The sequence below is a fragment of the Periplaneta americana genome, chromosome 8 (genome assembly GCF_040183065.1).
Source record: "Periplaneta americana isolate PAMFEO1 chromosome 8, P.americana_PAMFEO1_priV1, whole genome shotgun sequence".
Lineage (NCBI taxonomy): Eukaryota > Metazoa > Arthropoda > Insecta > Blattodea > Blattidae > Periplaneta > Periplaneta americana.
The window spans coordinates 54,646,546-54,667,694 of NC_091124.1; the positions used below are offsets into that span (position 1 = coordinate 54,646,546).

Here is a 21,149-nt window from a genome sequence, read left to right on the forward strand (position 1 = left end):
TCAACATGACTTTTATGTAACATACATTAATATACAGATAACAGATGTATTATTGTTATAACTGAGGCATAATAGTATTAGACATCATTGTTAGTTAGACTATGTAGTATTAGACATTTTTGTTAATTGGACTAGGTTGTATTAGACTTGGTTCCAAAGACAAACTGTCATTAGATTTACAAAATTAGACCTTCTGGCTGTTGTAGACAACTAAAAATGAAAAATGTCGGAGATTTGTGGTTTTGATATTGTTATAGTTGAGTTTCATTTTACACATATTCTTAGTAATATTACATATTTTATATACTATGTATGTATTTATTCACACTGCAAATGGGTATATACCCCGTGGCAGTGGTAACTAATCACACTCAATAATGACAATTAATAATAAACACAACTAAAAAACAATAATTAATAATAATAATAATAATAATAATAATAATAATAATAATAATAATAACAAGGAGCATCCTAAATTAAATGAAGCATGATCACTTAAAATAACATTTAAAGTAAATCTAATTTGTATCTTAACCATAAGTTCGAACTAAGACCCACGAGTGTGACAGGTTTATACCAGCACAAGTACCTTTCGGCACTACCATTATTTCGCTGTCAACTCACTCACTGCACTGATTCTATCCTGATTTCACTAACACTACAAAACCATTTCACTGTTCAAATACTTTGCACAGCCACTTCACTGACACAAATACACTTCACTTACACAATAGACTTCACTGACTACACACTTCACTGACACAACACACTTCCTCACTGATAGAACACTTCAAATAACAAGATATCAATTACACCCTTTAAATAGTGTGTATAATATACTACCGTATATTATGTAAAGAATGTAACATTTCTATATATATATAAAGAAATATTGATTATTATTTCTTATTAGATTCGTTTAATTTTTCAGAGTAAAGTATTGAATTTTCTTTCATATATATTTGGAGATAAATCTTAACGTCCCTGCCCATAACACCGCCTGGAAGACCGCCTTTTGTTCTCACTAAAGTACACGATGCTGGTAAAGAGAGAGAGCTCAGTACTGACATCGTTATGTTCTGTTCACAACTACAGAAAATATTTCAATTCCTAAAGCTGGCTTAAGAGAATAGCTATTTGAAAAATATAAATAAATATAAAACTGGGGATTCCAACCCTTCGTCTGTGGTTCGGAGTGCCTCAACTTTATACATTTGCACTAATGTTTTCTCAGAATCCGGAATGGTCAGGTGCGCCGGTCATTTAACTTTGTTACAAATTGAAAGTAGGCTATTAGCGAGGGGTTTGGGTCGGTTATCAGGTAAGCCAAATTCCATTATGTGTGCGACGCAAAAATATTTTTCTAGGAAATGTTAAGGCACAAGAAAAAATATAGATTGTGGCAGAGACAAGTTGTATTCAGCGTATTCCGAATCTCACCGGACCGGTGGACATCAATGACGTCACGCAGCAGCGGAATAGGAACAAAACAGCTGGAAGATTTAATGGCTATCATGGCGGCTGTACAAGCTGTTATTGTGCGACGCTAGCAAGATTTTTCAAAATTTCCAAACTCTCATCTCGATCAAAGAAAAGAGAGCATAAACAATTTATTTCTTGAACCAGTAGTAATAACTGGTCCGTTGACATGTTCGTTCATAGGCCATTAACATATTTTTTATGTTATGCTAATTATAAACAATACAGCAGAACACACCGCCATGACACAACAGTGCACGATGTCATTCGTCTGCTAATTCCCGCCCTATACAACAAACAATCAGATTCACTGATGGCGGCTGATGGAGATTGCCACCACATCTGCAAGCTGATGGCACCGGTGCGACACCGGTGGAGCATCAGTGACATCATCGTTGAAATTGGGAATACCGTGATTCCATCAGATTGCTCAGCGCTGAGATTCGGAATACGCTCATAGATTGTGGCAGAGACAAGTTGTATTCAGCGTATTCCGGATCTCACAGGATCGGTGGACATCAATGACGTCACGCTGCAGCGGAATAGGAAAAAAACTGCAGGAAGGTTCAATGGCTGTCATGGCGACTGTACCAATTGTTATTGTGCGACGCTAGCAAGATTTTGCAAAATTTCCAAACTGTCATCTCGCTCAAAGAAAAGAGAGCATAAACAATTTATTTCTTGAACCAGTAGTAATAACTGATCCGTTGACATGTTCGCTCATAAGCCATTAACATATTTTATTACGTTGTGCTCATTAGGCCAGACATCGGATTCTAGGGCAAATGCCTATTTTGTTTCTTTAGGAGAAAAGTAAAAATAATTATTAATATTTTTGTTTCATGGAAATTGAAAGGTATTCAAAGAGTTTTATAGTGCCCTAAAATGCCCTAAAACGGTTATTAGAGCCTAATTTGTTAATATTCGCCTAAAAATGCCTAACTCACTGTAAAGTTTCGCATTTTACTCTTACTTTTTATAATTTATACATGCATTCACTGCGAAATTTAAGGCACTTAAAAAGTGGAAAGTTTGCTTCACACCGGCCATGAAACCATTGATAAAGGAAACAAAATGTTTTGAATCTCACGACACTCGCAATAGATTTCACCGAATTTAACATGTTTGGAGGCATAAATGCCGACAAAGAACCAACCTTAGTTTTGAAGCAGGCAACAATCACAACATGTGCTGCTACCGATTCAGAGATATACTATACTATAAAAATGACTGTTTTCGGTCTGAAACCGATTAGCTGTACTGCCCTTCAGAGTGTCATAAAATCACAATTTTTGGAGAAAGAGTGTTTTTGAAATATTTATGAAAAGTCGTAAAACTGCGAATTAGTAGGGTAAACCGTTACAAAATATTTAAAAGAATGACCCTCCTAGTGTTAACACTACCAGGAAATGCAACAATAAGTGGAACTTTGTATTTTTGTCCAATTGAATCTCAATAACAACGGTTCATTTGAATGCTCGTTAACAGTTGCTCTTTCCCTCACCTTATTTGTGTTGAGAAGTTTTGAGCGGTAGGACGTTTTCCTGTGAAGTTTAACGCGATAATGCCGAAAAATATAAGTGCAAAATCTACATTGATCCGGCAATGGCTAACAGAATATTCAGAATTCACTTATGATGGAAAAATAATATTCTGCAAGATTTTTAGCAAACAGGTATGTAACAATAGTTGAAATATATAAATTCTATTAATTTTAATGAGTAGGCCTATAATATTTATACATTGACTGAGCTATCCTGAGGTACAATTCTTTTTAAAACCACTACACTTTAACCTTTTAAATTCCGATAGTTAAAGTATTTGCAGGTCATTAAAATTTTTATTGTTCGAACTCACTAACTTTTGATAGAAATATGGCAATACAACAATTAGGATTTTATTTTAATTCAGTTTACTTTACATTTTTAGATTTCGCAAGAAAAGAAGTGCCACCTAAAGCAGCATGTGCAAGGAGCGGCTCATAAGGCTAAAGCTCAGCAGAAAAATCAACTGCAACAAACTTTACTAACACAGCCTACTTCATCCAATCTCAGCAGCAATTTCTATGCTGATTTAACCAGAGCGTTTGTTGCTGCTAACATTCCCTGGAATGCAATTGAAAATCCGGTTTTAAGACAGTTTTTACAAAAATACTGCAAACAAAATATCCCATCTCAGTCGACCCTAAGAAAAAATTACTTAGACAGAATATACAATGAAACTTTAGCTTCCATTCGGGAGGATATAGGTGATTCTTACATACGGGTCTCTGTGGATGAAACCTCAGATCCTATGAATAGGTATATAGCAAATATGGTAGTAGGAAAACTTAGTCCTGATGGACCTTCGATTCCACACCTCGTATGTGTTAAGGAACTTTCGAAAGTGAATAGCCAAGCCATTGCTTATTTTGTAAATAAAGGCCTACAGTCTTTATACTCAGGTAATATAGACGATTCTAAAGTTCTGTTGTTTTGTACTGATGCTGCCTCATACATGGTTGCTGCAGCTCCACTTCTTAAAACATTTTATCCTAACCTCACGCATGTAACCTGTCTAGCACATGGCCTTCACAGGGTTTCTGAAACAATCCGGAATGAATCTCCTCTTGTCAATTCGTTTATTTCTAACACAAAAAAATGTTTTTGTAAAGCCCCATCCAGGATTTCAATATTCAGAGAGAACTTTCCAGATATCCCACTCCCACCTCAGCCGGTTGTTACACGATGGGGAACCTGGATTCAGTCAGTGGTGTATTATTCTAAGTATTTTAAAGAAGTGGTCACAGTTATTGATAAATTACCTGAAACTGATAGTGCAGCGTGTGTAAAAGCAGTGAAAGATTGTCTGACTGACTCACGAGTGAAAAACGATATTGCCTACATAACATTAAACTTTTCTTTCATACCTGCAAGCATTGAACAATTATAACGTGAAAAACAATCTCTTTGTAGCCAAATAGCAATAGTAAAGGAAGCTCAAGTGAACATACATTCTGTTTTGGGCGAAACTGGGAAAAAAGTTAAAAATAAGTGGGACAACGTATTAAATAAGAATGTAGGATTTTCATTGTTGGAAAAAGTATCAAGAGTGATATCGGGGGAAAGTGTAAATGTTCCAGTAAGTATTGATGTTTCTATTGTAACTAATTTAAAATTTGCGCCTCTCACATCAGTTTCGGTTGAAAGAAGTTTTTTTGCTTTCAACATGATTCTCAGTGACAAAAGGCAAAGGCTAACTGTGGAGAATTTAGAAAAAATTCTGGTGGTGTACTGTGCAGATAATTATAATAAAGTCTGAGCATGGAACTGAATTTCAATAACTTAAAATGAGTAATCTTGATATCAATAATCATTATTTCATTAGTTTCAATATATTAAATTTGTGCAGCTCTGTTTATAAATATAATATAGTATTCTTTTTTAATGTTTAAACATACTTTTTTGTGCGTATTTTAGTGTATAACTAAAACTTTCAGTGAAAGAAATAAGTATGATACCTTGATGTGCCTAAAATGCCTATTTTCATTAAAATAGAGCCTAATTTTACAAATTTTGAGCTTATTTTAGGCGCCTAAAACTGCAATTTTTAGTGTCTAAAAATCCGATGTCTACTCATTACAAACAATACAGCAGAACACACCGCCATGACACAACAGTGCACGATGTCATTCGTCTGCAAATTCCCGCCCGTGTTATACAAGAACCAATCAGATTCACTGATGCTGCTGATGGAGACTGCCACCACCTCTGCAAACTGATGGCACCGGTGCAACACCGGTGGAGCACAAGGGACGTCATCGTTGAAATTCGGAACACCGTGATCCCATCAGATTGCTCAGCGCTGAGATTCGGAATTCGCTCATTTGCAAGTTATATATACAGGATGGTTACAAAGTCCCTCCTACCAGTATCTATGTCATACATGTTTTTGTAGTCTTATGATGTTTATTGGTATGTCTCATGTGTGTTTCAGATAATTAATACCCAATATGGCCGATGCAAGTGATTACACCATCGAAGAGCGCATTATGGCAAGCAGTTTTGTTCACGACAGGCCATGGACTTGAAAGACGATAGAAGAGGTGCGTAGAGACTTCCAACAGCAAATCAGACGTCAGCCTCAAGCACATTAAAACAGAGCTAAAATTACACTCATACTGACCAAAGTGTGTGAACGAATAATCGGATACTGACTTGACGCGAAGGATGGACGCATGTGCATCTCTTCTGACATCTGACACCATCCAAAAGCGGAGTAAGGTGATATTTAGTGACGAGTGCGCCTTATACCGAAGCTCTCCGTCCCGGAATGTGCTGTTTTGGTGTAAGAACAATCGATACTTTTATAAAGAGGTGGAACAGAATCCTCTCCATACCATGATATGGATGAACCCAACTATAGCCAGTGCCAGCGTTTTTGGCACGTGTCGTTGAGTAAAATGCCAGTCAGTGAGCACTTGTTGCCAATTCAGCTGAGAACGGTACCACCCAAAACATCACATCAGAAATCTGCCCATTACGTCAAAGGCAAAACACTCGCACTTCGGGTTTCTGGAGTGTATCCTTGAGTACACTTCGGCTGAGAGTGGTACCACCACCCAAACAAATGTGACATCAGCAATCTGCCAACCACAGTTGTCAGCTTTCTTGCCCACATTTCGTGGCAAAGATAAGATACTCGCTCTCAACGTTCCCATTACTTATTTCATATGCCAGAAACGGTGGCACTGACTTTACTTGCCATAATGCGCTCTTCGATGGTGTAATCACTTGTATTGGTCATGTTAGGTATTAATTATCTGAAACACACATTATACATATCAATAAACATTATAAGACTACAAAAACATATTCAGTATTCATTTATTTCTCTGCCCCTCTACCAGGAGATTCCAACTATAACATGAAGAATATAATTACAATTAGTATTAAATTTACAACTACAATTACAAATAAAATTACAATTAATATTAAATTTACAATTACAATTACAATAAAAATCAAAGTACGAAAAGATTATCTGACTAATGAAAGCTAGATAATTTATCATAGAAAAACAAAGAATATTTTATATTTACTGAATTAAAAATTAAACCTAGAATAACAAAATTGTATAGTGATGAAATTACTGGATATTGAAATATTTTGTGATAGATTAATGAAAATTGCAAGAAATCAATTACTGACCAAGTGCCTAGTAAGTTTGCGTTTGAATTCAATGTTATTTCGACAGTCCCTGATGCTAACAGGTAGCGAATTCCAGAATCTTGGCAGGTCTATTGTGAAAGAGGATGAGTATGAGGACATATATAACATATATAACATAGATACAAGTAGGGGGTAACGGGACTTTGTAACCATCCTGTACAATGGAGTGGAAAAGGCAAATCTACTTTCCAGGCTACAGCCTTCATTTCAACTGACCAATTAAATTATGACGACATTTTTGTGAATTTAATGCATTAATAAATAAATAATGATTTCAAATTATATACTTTATTAATATTACATATTTAATTAGGCCTACATATTTCCCCGATATTTACTACATTTTTACGTACATATTTAGCACTTTGATATTAGCCTACATAAAAATCTGAGGTCTCTTAATTAGCAATAGAGGATTTTTAGCTATACGCGAAAAATGGACGACAAAAATTGTTTCATGGTGGTGATTTCGATGAATGGTGGTTAACGATCTGCATCTGAAAAACAGCGCTCTGTTTCTCCCAGACATAATGAAAATTTGTCTCACGCAAGACTTTCTCCGCCGTCTAATAAGAGAAGTAAACATTATTTCTACTACTCTGCTTGCGTTAAGACCAGCTTTGCCTCTCTCTGTATGACGCAAGCTCATTTTACGCGGCCGTAAATGCAAGTCCGTATTTTTAATTTCGCGGCCTGAGTATTTCCTTTGTGTGTACGATGTGCCTTTATTAGTAACTGACGAACAGAGAAATGGATACAATTTTTTGACTTGTTCTCCCAGCTATATACATTTTTCTCTTTCTCTTTGTACGAGTACCATTTAGATAGTGAAAAGGAAAAGAGAGAGGAAAGTTTCTAACAGTCATTGATATCTGTGTTTTGTAATTTTATTCGGGTACTAAAACTTTGCCGTCGATGTTATAATATCCGCTTGTGTGTAACAGAATGTAGTCAAATCACTTATTTTCCTATTACTACTGTATATCGTAACCAATATTATTTTCAATTACTTACATTGTATAGTTAATTTTTATTATAATTTTGAGTTATTTTATACATATAATTTCAGTACTTTTATAATAAAATGTGTTATTAATAAATGATAATTTTTATACGACGTTTGGGCCATAAGTCATGCCTACTATTTCTTTTTATTCAAGGTTAACCGATGGTATCTCAAGATGTCGTACGTCTCATGTTTTACGGCGAGTGTGATGCATTGTTATCGCAGAGGAGTTATGTGAATTCAGTTATGAGTCGACCGCCGTGTCCTGCATCCATACTATGAGCATGTGGTCGCATCACTATGGGAATGGCATTGTGATAGATTGCGGCGCAGGATACCGAAACGTATTAAGTTACGAACGCACGGACCACTATGTATTGTAGATCGAGGGGAATGGGAGTGTGAGAGTGCAGTTACTCCTTGCCTCAACATGTAAACATTCAGACACAGTAGGACACAAAATAAATATTCACATTTACAACTATAATATATACAGTGCATTTCTATTATAAAAAATAATTTCCTAACATTACATGTCTCAATTTACATTATACTATGCAAGTTTTAACAATATAAAATAATCATTTCTGTGTCAGCAGAAAAGAAAAAAAATAATATACAGTACTTACATAAAATACATTTCTTCACAATTCAATGCACCGAATTACAAAGTACATTCGCAACGTATCAAAAGAAAACTTTTTCAAAAAACGCTTTGAAATATTGTTGAAAGAGATGTTGGCATGTACTGACAATATACACAAATCTCGATGAAATTCTTTTTCATGTTTATATTTGCTTTTGATGTTGAAGGCTAGTTTTGACCATATTATTAAATATTTTCCATGTACCTTCTGCTATTACACTGCTTTTGAAAGTATCGAGTTCCATCTGTTCTCATACTTTTTTAGCAATTTGCAAAATTCGATGTCTTTTTACTATAATAAGAAAATACTCCTTTCCGAAATTCTCTATAAGTTGGTTCTGAAGGGAATGCTTGGGCTCTTAATTTTCGACATGATTCTCAGTAGTGTGAACTATAAAACATCGAAATTATCACTAACACAAATTGGCATGTATAAATAATCAAATAAATAAATGAAAATAAATAAAATATACTTGTTTACTCACAGGATCTCAAGTACGTGTGGTGATAGCAAGTAGAATTAGAAAGGCGGTAATGTAATTTCTTACGAAACCAACTGTACTCTTACAAGTGTCATCCCACTTCATGGGTCATGACATCATGTATACTTCGTGAGTTCCAAACTTCAGTCTCGCGAATCGGTGACCCTAGGGTTACCAGCGCGCACTCGTGATCCTGAGCTGTACCCGGATGTGGTTGTGAAACCTTTTTACTTTGATTATCTGGTTGTATTTTCTCCGAGATTTCTCCAATGGAAAGGCGAATGCCAAATAATCTCACGCAGAATCCTTTGATCTCATTACATCAAAACACCATCTCGGTATCACCAGTTCTACAGACCCAAAAAAATCGCTCCATTTGATACAGTGTTTTTAGAAAGAATAGGCCTATTATGTACAGTACTTTCAATAAAAGGTCAAGCAAAAATAATCAATAGAATCGGATTTTTTTAAAGGGCGTAAGTCAGGAAAAGTAAATTTTGTGAGAAATTAGAAAAAAAAAATAGAATAATACTAACTGGAAATAAATAATTCCGGACATGTAGGCTGATACTCCATGTTACAATTGTTGGTTTTAAAGTAATTATACACGTTATGCAGATACTAAAGATTCTATTGAGATTTAAAGTATGAAAAATACACCCTTTTAAAAAATCAATTTTATAACAAGAAAGAACATGTAAGATATACGTAGATGTTTTAGAGATATTCTTGAATGAATACTTTAATAAAAATCATAGAAATCAACGAACAAAATTAGTAATAATGATAAATGAAACAAAAATAGAAAAATATCATGAATGATAAAGAGAAATCTGTCTTTTCACTTGGGATGTATTGTTTTTCCGTAACCGTACATTGTATTGCTTTGTGTAGGCGAGCTGATAAGTTCTTCATAAAATGTCAAATGATAGTGTACTGTTTCTTGTTTTCCAAGTCGTGTATTTTTTCTGTTTAATTGGCACTTTACCTGCTGGGTACACGGGGCTTGTTGGTGGAGGAACAGATTCCAGATGAAGTTCCATGAAGAATGTGTGGCTTACAAATTCACTGATATTACTGGATCCTTTGATGTATCCAACTCTGTCATTTTTTATTTTTTTTTTATTTCGTTGGGTTATTTTACGACGCTGTATCAACATCTAGGTTATTTAGCGTCTGAATGAAATGAAGGTGATAATGCCGGTGAAATGAGTCCAGGGTCCAGCACCGAAAGTTACCCAGCATTTGCTCGTATTGGGTCGAGGGAAAATCCCGGAAAAAACCTCAACCAGATAACTTGCCCCAACCAGGATTCGAACCCGGGCCACCTGGTTTCGCGCTGATCGTTACTCCACAGTGTGGACTCCAACTCTGTCATGTTTGTAATAAAAGTTCAATACGTTACAAATTCCAAAATTGATTCTGTCATGTTTTTGTTCGTTCCTTGTTTCTTCTGAAACAGCAGTCTTTTTTTTAAATATATATTAATGTATTTTCTCTCTCTCAGCTGTACAGTTATTCCCACTCATTGCCAAATGAAAAGTTTTATAATGGTGCATGTCAATGGCTACCGCCCACTAAAAAAATAGTGATTTTAACTTGCCTCTAACAAGCCAACGAACAATGTCACTGGCGCCCTTTCAAACATAAAGATGCGTTTATTCATCTGCTTTCGAAAGTACGGGGGAAAAATGTAAAAAATGACTTACGCACTAAAAAAAATTCAATTCATTAATAATAAGAGTAAATAAATTGTATTAAATTTAATTCACCCTCAATCATGTTCACAATCCTTACAAATAAGAAGCAATTTCTTAAGAATCTAAACATCACAAGAACTGCCAACCGACAGCATAAACGTTTCAGCATTTAAAGGAATTCTACGAATTCCCTGTTACTTTATATAATAGAAAGGGACATCCTTATTGTCTGCAAAATAAGAGTACTGAAACTTTCAGTTGCTCAGAAAGTTGACAGATAAAGACGAAGTGTGTCAATGGTAAGCAAACAAATGTAGGTCAGCAACTTGAGCTCACGATGGGTCGACAGGGAAAACATTTCCAAGAATACGGCCTTACGAACAAATGGAAGTGAAGTGTTAAGTCAGAGAAACAATTAGGAGAATAATTGGAGCACAAGGTCAGTAGCAATTATGTACTCATTGAAGTTCTTAATTAACTATGAAGCAAGTGTTTTGTGCTTTGGAATTATAACTGGGTGTAAAAAATTTCGCTAGTTACAGGAGTCAATTACCATAGTAACCATTGCATCCAAGGTTTGCGAGTTCAAACACGGCCTAGGGCTCGGATTATAAGCGACAGGAATATTCCTAGTATATCGACCACTCTGGGCGGGGGGGGGGTGAGGAATTAACGAGAAAATTTGAGATTCTAGATCAGGTCTGCACAAAATTTGCGCTCTCCGAGTCGGATCACAGGTCGAGAGCGGAATGCAGATATTGGCTGCGCTCTATATAAGTGTGAGCTGGAACTGAACTCGTACAAAATGTACACAAAAGTACTAGTACGAGTGTTCATGAAATGAATTCCCGTTCAATGTTTACAAAACTATCTTGGACTATTATTGATTAATAAAGAAATATTTATTTTACAGAAATAATATAAACTCTATAAATTCTATAGCTACTTAAATATAAAATATCATTTTGTTATATTCTTATTTATCAGTACATCAAACCGGGGTTTTATGCTGTTGGCAGTTGAAAGGAACAGTACTAATCGTAATGAAACATCAGTTACAGATGTTCGATGTCTGTCTTTATTAAACTTGATAATAGACAACAGTTGCTCAGAAACATAAATGTTGAGCCAAACATAGCAATCATTTTCACAGCCAGCTTATGTAGTCGTGGATATTATTGCTGAGGTTTAGTCTTGTAAAACTCAACCAGACTAGTAGTATTATTCAAACGATCTTTAGCTCTTAGGCTACATTGAAGATCAGTAAGTTCAAGTTGTAAATCCTATGACACTGTTTCAACTCGTGTTGAAGGAATTTATTACGATAATTTTAAACATCTTTCCAATTAAGACAAGATCTTGGAACCTAGAATTAAATTCATTTTGAATTTCATTTAATATTTGTACATAATCGTTTAACATGGCTTCATCACGAGCAGCTTCTATCGTTGGAAAGTAAGCCATATTACCTTCCCGAAACTGACTTACGAAAAGTGTAAGTTTACGACTGAAGTCCCGTAATTTATTCAACATATCAACAATGAGCTGGCCTTTTCCTTGAAGAGAGATATTTAAATTGTTGAAGATTAATAAATTCTAACGTATCTTACCTTATGTAATAATGCAACTTTCAACTCCTGAACCTTTTTACTGCGATGTTCACCAACAAAACCATCGTATCTCTATGTGTGGACTAGTAATGACGCATTATATTATGTTTTCCTCTTTCTTCCAAACTTTTGTGGCAGATAAGTATTGACTCCAGCTGCTGTGAAAAAATAAGCATTTTCCCATGGAATATTGAAAGAATTTGCCTGGTGATCACTTTTCCGTCTTTTAGATTCTTCCATTATGTAGTCGTAGATAGGCAAAGTGAAATAGCTACGTACTGATAATACACACTACACCAGATAGCTCCGTGGACAATCGTCTACCTATAGCAGGTCTACGTCATTCAGACGAATCTTTCCGGCAAGGTGTTAGACAGCTCTCCCGCTCCGAGCTGCGCTCAATGAGCGCCGTTTGTGCAGGCCTATTCTAGGTAATAATAATAATAATAATAATAATAATAATAATAATAATAATAATAATAATAATAATAATAATAATAAATCTTCGTCACCATCATCATCATTGACGTCAATGATTGGTTTCTTCTATCTTTCTGCATCCGTTTCGACTCCAAACTTGTACTTGCAATTTCTCGGTCTGCCATCTTTTCAACGATGTTCTCAAATTTCTGAATAATAATAATAATAATAATAATAATAATAATAATAATAATAATAATAATAATAATAATAATAATAATAATAATAACGCATATCAAAGTTGTAACTATATATTAATAACGTTTCACAAACCACATTGTTTCTGTATTCGTATATTCATGTCGTCATAGCTTTGTAAAAACTTAAATTTTTCCCTGAAGCATATTTGGCGTCATCCTTTCAAAAGACCGAATGAAGCATTAGCTGCGGTTGAACAAACATTGTGCGGTATATTACGTAATTACTTCCATTTCATTGAAAATAACCTCTCTTTCGGTACTAATACTGTCTAAGCATCTTTCTTTCTAGTACACTTAAAATAGTACTTCTCGGAAAATTCTAAATTACATACAACAACAGAGGAGATAAATGTTTTACGTATCCCAGTCATTTTTTGAACTAAGCGGTAGCACGTGTTTTTAGAACTCATCCTGTGTTCTATATTTGGCTTGACTGTCACTTTTTATTTCTCTAAGTACTCTTGCTTGGATGGTGTCATATTTGAATCGTCAGACGTCAACACCTACGGACAGATCCCCCTGGAGTCTCGGGTCCCTTGTTCTGTGTAACATCTGCTGCAGATATTGCCACGGAGATTGTCTCCCGATACAGATATTCTATCGCTATATATTGAACTCCTTTTGTTATACATGTGATAAAAATGGCCGTCAATTGAAGGGTTTTTTTGGAAAAAACATCTACCTATAGTCCAAAAACATAAATTTTCAGGAGAAACAAGAATTATCTGGCATGGGTGTCGTTGACACTTCAAGTATCAAATTCATCATGTTATTGCTTAAGGTGTTGTAGAAAGTTTGGAAAACTGAAGTACATAACTATCATTTCGTTATTATTATTATTATTATTATTATTATTATTATTATTATTATTATTATTTGTATATTGTTAATGTTAGTTCGATTAATTAAAATGTGTCTCACTGAAACGTACAGCAGAGTTCGTGTAGGTCAGTTTCTATCAGATGCGTTTCCAATTCAATGTGGGCTAAAGCAAAGAGATGCACTATCACCTTTACTTTTTAACTTTGCTCTAGAGTATGTCATTAGGAAAGTCCAGGATAACAGAGAGGGTTTGGAATTGAACGGGTTACATCAGCTGCTTGTATATGCGGATGACGTGAATATGTTAGGAGAAAATACACAAACGATTAGGGAAAACACGGGAATTTTACTGGAAGCAAATAAAGAGATAGGTTTGGAAGTAAATCCCGAAAAGATAAAGTATATGATTATGTCTCGTGACGAGAATATTGTACGAAATGGAAATATAAAAATTGGAAATTTACCTTTTGAAGAGGTGGAGAAGTTCAAATATCTGGGAGCAAAAGTAACATATATAAATGATACCCGGGAGGAAATTAAACACAGAATAAATATGGGAAATGCCTGTTATTATTCGGTTGAGAAACTTTTATCATCCAGTCTGCTGTCGAAAAATCTGAAAGTTAGAATTTATAAAACAGTTATATTACCGGTTGTTCTGTATGGTTGTGAAACTTGGACTCTCACTTTGACAGAGGAACATAGGTTAAGGGTGTTTGAGAATAAGGTGCTTAGGAAAATATTTGGGGCTAAGAGGGATGAAGTTACAGGAGAATGGAGAAAGTTACACAACACAGAACTGCACGCATTGTATTCTTCACTTGACATAATTAGGAACATTAAATCCAGACGTTTGAGATGGGCAGGGTATGTAGCACGTATGTGCGAATCCAGAAATGCATATAGAGTGTTAGTTGGGAGACCGGAGGGAAAAAGACCTTTAGGGAGACCGAGACGTAGGTGGGAAGATAATATTAAAATGGATTTGAGGGAGGTGGGATATGATGATAGAGAATGGGTTAATCTTGCTCAGGATAGGGACCAATGGCGGGCTTATGTGAGGGCGGCAATGAACTTCCGGGTTCCTTAGAAGCCAGTAAGTAAGTAAGTATATTGTTAATGTATTTCTGCCATTTTTATATTTGCTATTGTTGTAATACTGGTAGAGTGGAAGAGAAGGATTATAGTCTTAACTCTGCCAGTAGAAATAAATCTACACACAAATAACTTACATAGCCTCGGTGGCTGATGTGTGTGTCTCATTTAATTTTCTTTTATTTTTATTATAACCCGTTTCTTTTCTTTTCGTTGGTTACGCTTCTTCAATGGGGTTACTTCTGCACCTAAAGGTGACTCCATAACTAATACAACAATTCACGTGCTGAAGTATTTTCTGTGCAGTGAAAGACCTGCCCTGGAGCAGGACGCTTATGTATGTAAAGGCCCTATATAATTTATATATTTAAAGCGATCATTTTCTCTAAGATGGCTTAAAAATCGTAATCATAATAAAAATAGAAGTTAAACATTTTGTAGGTCCATTCTATGACAGAAAAAGTGTTATGGGTCCAAAAGGAAATGAGAGATAAAAAAAAAATAATTTGGCAGACTGTATATGTTACGATCCTACAGGTTTACCATACGAATAATCCTACCCTCATCCACGGGACGTCAAACCTGGGCTTTCTCCACTACATATCTAGTTCAGATGATATTTAGGAGATGCACTATGCTATTTATACAGAAAATGGAAAATTGTTTTTTTATTTTAGTAGGTTATTTTACGACGCTTTATCAACATCTTAGGTTATTTAGCGTCTGCATGAGATGAAGGTGATAATGCCGGTGAAATGAGTCCGGGGTCCAGCACCGAAAGTTAGCCAGCATTTGCTCATATTGGGTTGAGGGAAAACTCCGGAAAAACCCTCAACCAGGTAACTTGCCCCGACCGAGAATCGATCCCGGGCCACCTGGTTTCGCAGCCAGACGCGCTGACCGTTACTCCACAGGTGTGGACTATAACGGTAATATCGTCTATCTACTTCGTTCCAAAAGATGACGCAATAGTAAGCACATTCCTTTCACGGTTGATCTCCTGGTTGGAGAACAGTAGTCTGTTCCTTTCTAAATGTTTGAGAACACTGAAGGGATTACTCATTCGTGCGTAGTGTGATGGAAGCTAATGTTGTTTAATAAACTGTCCGAACACAGTTATGAACGTCATAAGCGATATCAAAAAGGACCAATCATAAGGCAACTAAGCCAAGAGATAGTGGGTAGGATGGCAAACAAATGCTAAGAAATAATAGCTCTATAAATGAACTATGAGCTATGATATCAGTATGTTTTCTGGTAACAAATTTGTAAATAATTTTTAGAGTAATAAATGTTTTCATTCACTTTTATAAGTTTGTAAGTGTTATAACCGAGCTTTCAAATTAAACATAATATGTTGAATATCATTAAATTATTTTCTACTGTGTGAGCAAATTATTTCCCGACTTTTGACATAATTTCCCCGCAATGTATTGACCTATAGTCTATATGAATTAATGTAGGTCTAATACGTGTTCCTCTACCTTGTGTGTTTGTAGTGCAAGTCAATTAGGTACGTGTTACCTGTATAATTTCTAAAGGAAGTAGGCAATCTTAATATACTGTATTAGTAACTCTTTGTGTGCAGAGCTTGTTCTAAATGTATTTCGTTTAAAATTATACATAAAATATAAATTGACAGGTATAATATTGGTCATAAGTACAATTAAATATTTTTTTGCGAGATACGTTAAGTGCGGCACAATATTCGTAATATAGTGTGTCACCAAGCCAACATTTAGATTACCCTTTTGCTGTGGCTGTCACATAGTTGTCTATCTCGCATCTACCTCAAATGTTCCGAATAGGATTTTATTTTTATACAACCAGTCTGTCGTACAACGTTCTGTCCCTAGAGGATAAGGATTACTCTACAGGGCTTTCCTTCCTCTGCGTGGTGTGCTTGGCACGACTGGAATATCCTACACATTCTCCGGAGTCCCGGATTGGAACTCTTGCCAGGTGCAGCCCCAAGCCTTAAACAAGGTGTCACTCCCTATAACGATTAAGTCCCAAAAGTGAAAGGTATACTCTTTGTGTTTCTGATTCGAAGCAATTACAAATTACTAAATAGCATAAATTTAATGTTTTATATAGAGAAAATGTTTAATTATTAATAACAGTTTCAGTGTTGTCAATATGTACCAATAATAGGACAATTAGTTTTAAGTTTCAAATATATATTATGTAAATAAGAAAAGTAAATATTATATTATCTATATTGTTCGGCCAAGCTTCTGCATAGAATTGGAATATATCAGTCCCCTAACTGTCCATTGTGCAACTCAAATCAAGAAATAGATTCAGAAGACCTCAAAATCTGTGCGTCAGTGACTGACCATGACAATATCTTTGAAAAATATTGGAGTGCAAGAGATCAGATTACTTTATTGTCAAACGACTGACATTAGAAAACAACAACAATTATCTATATTAAACATAATAAGCTGCCTATTACGGATCCAACAAATTCGTAAGTTTCTCTTTTGCTTTGTCTTCAGAAGGACTTTGGGACGTTGTATATTTCAACATAATATGACGCACTACTACTAATAAAAAAATGAAAATTGAGTAGAACATTAAAATAGTATAGTCATGTAATTACAAAGTGGGGCAATTTGAAGGAATTATTTTAGAAATATTACAAAATCTGATGGAGTAAATGAAATGAATTTATAAAATAATGACACTGGGTAATTATACGGCTGCTTTGAGTGCTTATGAATTAGAACTAAAAATTGTGTCATAATATTACTAAAGATTGTATGGAAGTTATCCACAAAATAAAACAATTTAAGAAACGTTTATTATGATTTACAACAATATTTTTCCACCATAGTGAGTAAAGTAAGTCTTTAATCACTTTACCCACTGCTATTACCTTTATGCACTGTCAAAGAAAATGCAATATTCAATGTACAAACTTCATTCAGTAAAAAATTAAAACATTACCTCGATCTTTCATGACGTAAATATTACATGTAACTCAGATAAGTAACAAGTTTAACATTCATATTCACATTTTAGTCAGTATTATTCTGAGGTTAGATCTGTAGTACTCATTGCTATAAGATACAGCATTCAATTTTTTTTTTTTTTTTACCGCTTTGTTGATTATATAGCCGGTTTAGATGGCCATGAAATCGTGATCATGAATAAAACAGGCTGTCATTCCATGGATACTTCTTTCTTAATGGTTCTGAGTTTAAACATGTAGGCCTATTTCGCCTCTTCTCCTTGTATTTCGCTTTTCCTCCTTGTATTTCGCTTTTCCTCCTTGTATTCCAATTTTCCTCCTTGTATTTCACTCGTTATACCTGTATTCCTCTTCTAGACCTAGTATTCCCCTTCTTCTCTGTGTATTCACCCTTTTCTCCTTCTGTTATCCTTCTTCTTCTTCTTCTTCTTCTTCTTTCATTCCCTTATTCTCCTTGCATATCGTTGTTCCCTTTCCATTTCCTTTGTTCTTCTTTCATGCCCTTTGTTCTCATTGCATTTATCTTGTTCTCCTTTCATTCCCCTTGTTCTCCTTGCATATCCCTTGTTCTCTTTGCTTCTTCCTTGTTCTTCCTTCATGCCCTTTGTTCTCATTGCATTTATCTTGTTCTCCTTTCATTCCCCTTGTTCTTCTTGCATATCCCTTGTTCTCTTTGCGTCTTCCTTGTTCTTCCTTCATGCCCTTTGTTCTCGTTGCATTTATCTCGTTCTCCTTTCATTCCCCTTGTTCTTCTTGCATATCCCTTGTTCTCTTTGCGTCTTCCTTGTTCTTCCTTCATGCCCTTTGTTCTCGTTGCATTTATCTCGTTCTCCTTTCATTCCCCTTGTTCTTCTTGCATATCCCTTGTTCTCTTTGCGTCTTCCTTGTTCTTCCTTCATGCCCTTTGTTCTCATTGCATTTATCTTGTTCTCCTTTCATTCCCCTTGTTCTTCTTGCATATCCCTTGTTCTCTTTGCGTCTTCCTTGTTCTTCCTTCATGCCCTTTGTTCTCATTGCATTTATCTTGTTCTCCTTTCATTCCCCTTGTTCTTCTTGCATATCCCTTGTTCTCTTTGCGTCTTCCTTGTTCTTCCTTCATGCCCTTTCTTCTCGTTGCATTTATCTCGTTCTCCTTTCATTCCCCTTGTTCTTCTTGCATATCCCTTGTTCTCTTTGCGTCTTCCTTGTTCTGCTTCCATCCCCTTTGTTCTCATTGCATTTATCTCGTTCTCCTTTCATTCCCCTTGTTCTTCTTGCATATTCCTTGTTCTCTTTGCGTCTTCCTTGTTCTGCTTCCATCCCCTTTGTTCTCATTGCATTTATCTCGTTCTCCTTTCATTCCCCTTGTTCTTCTTGCATATTCCTTGTTCTCTTTGCGTCTTCCTTGTTCTTCTTTCATCCCCTTTGTTCTCATTGCATTTATCTTGTTCTCCTTTAATTCCCCTTGTTTTCCTTGCATATCCCTTGTTCTCCTTTCGTCTCCCTTGTTCTTCTTTCTTCCCTTTGTTCTCCTTGCATTTATCTTGTTCTCCTTAATTCCCCTTGTTCTTCTTGCATATCCCTTGTTCTCTTTGCGTCTCCATTGTTCATCTTTCATCCTCTTTGTTCTCATTGCATTTATCTTTTTCTCCTTTAATTCTCCTTGTTCTTCTTGCATATCTATTATTGTCTTTGCGTCTCCCTTGTTCTTCTTTCATCCACTTTGTTCTCATTGCATTTATCTTTTTCTCCTTTAATTTCCCTTGTTCTTCTTGCATATCCCTTATTCTCTTTGCGTCTCCCTTGTTCTTCTTTCATCCACTTTGTTCTCATTGCATTTATCTTGTTCTCCTTGCATATCCCTTGTTCTCTTTGCGGCTCCCTTGTTCGTCTTTCATCCCCTTTGTTCTCATTGCATTTACTATCTTTTTCTCCTTTAATTTTCCTTGTTCTTCTTGCATATCCCTTGTTCTCTTTGAGTCTTCCTTGTTCTTCTTTCATCTCCTTTGTCCTCCTTGCATTTTTCTTATTCTGCTTGTATTCCCCTTATTATCCTTGCTTTTCCCTTCTTGTCCTCGTATTCTTTTTGTTATACGTGGATTCCCCGTGTTCTCCTTTTGCATAATACTCCTCGTCTTCCTCTTGTTCTCCTTGTAGTGCTGCGTGAGTGTTGAATGTTTATGTGAGAGTGAATTCCAAAGCTATCAACGGCCATACCTAGTGAGGAGAAAGGCCTAGCTCAACTAAAAACTATGTTATTGGCAAATTAAGTGTTGAAGAGAAGAATTTTAAACGTACATTTTTACACTTACCAATCTACTAAGACTATATTCCGTAGCTGATATTGACCACGACGACGACAAGGTTAGAATTCTTCTTGTGTTTAACGTAAGCAATCAAAACGCGGTTGTTTCCTTAGGTTGTAATATCTGCATACGTTATTGAATACATCGTAAGAAACCTCGCCTAGTTAGTGTCTCCGTAATTAAGACGTGGCACCAATTGAAACCGCGACTTTGATGATTTAACTACGTTATTAAGCCCGCCCATCCCACCCTCGGTTCTGAGAAGAACTTTGAAAGTGAGAATACCTTCTCAATGAAGTAAGGTAACCTCTAGTGATTGCTAGTACACACTAACTTATATAAAGGGATCAAACTGCCAAGTGTAATTTAACCGTTCGCACACCAACTTTCCGATCCGGGCCAAACTTTGTCTATCTAGTAAGCAATTAATCCCTTTCGGGATAGAGGCTATGGAGTCTCTAATTTAATATGTTAATGCTTCATGCACGTAAGTACGATCCTGTGATATTCGATACTTTTCGAGCGGCTTCCGCAAGATATTGTGTGATGAGTTTAATTACAAACCCCTTATAATCATAAATTAAAGTTGATAATTTTTTCCTACTTACACGTAGTGGGCAGGGGTTTGATTTCCTGTGTTCCTATTTTATTCTTTTTTAGGATATGATTGTACCAAGTTAGGCCTGCGAACCGCTAGAGTTGGTTTAAAGTTATCACTAGAGCGGGAATAGAATGAATTAAGAGCTACGAGGTCGAAGATTTCTGCCAAGTGATTGTTCATTGTATTAATTTTCTCTACATCAGAAGATTAGGGGTTGGCAGATAATTACATTCAAGAACAGGCTAAATGAATTCTTACGGACGCAGTCAAATTGGAATCATAATTATAATCAGAAGATGGACTACAAATGGCATCCTTCAAATTGCAGAACATAATGACAGAATATAACTTGAATATATCTACTACGAAGACAGAATCATTGGCCTTTATAGGGAAAAATCCACTTAGATGCAAAATTATTATGGATAACAAAATAATCGAACAAGTATCCAACTTGCAATATTTAGGGTCTAATGTGACATATAACCTAAACGAAGATATAAATATGAAAGTTCAGAAATTTGGGAGAATATGCGGAACCATCAGGAGACAC

The 21,149-nt window shown here is 35.6% G+C and overlaps 1 protein-coding gene across 1 annotated transcript in view; it reads right to left on the minus strand.

Moving 5' to 3' along the window:
• Positions 1-21,149, minus strand: part of LOC138704728 (uncharacterized) — a 1,357,586-nt gene that overhangs the window by 1,207,948 nt on the left and 128,489 nt on the right. The gene's annotated exons all lie outside the window — the stretch shown is intronic.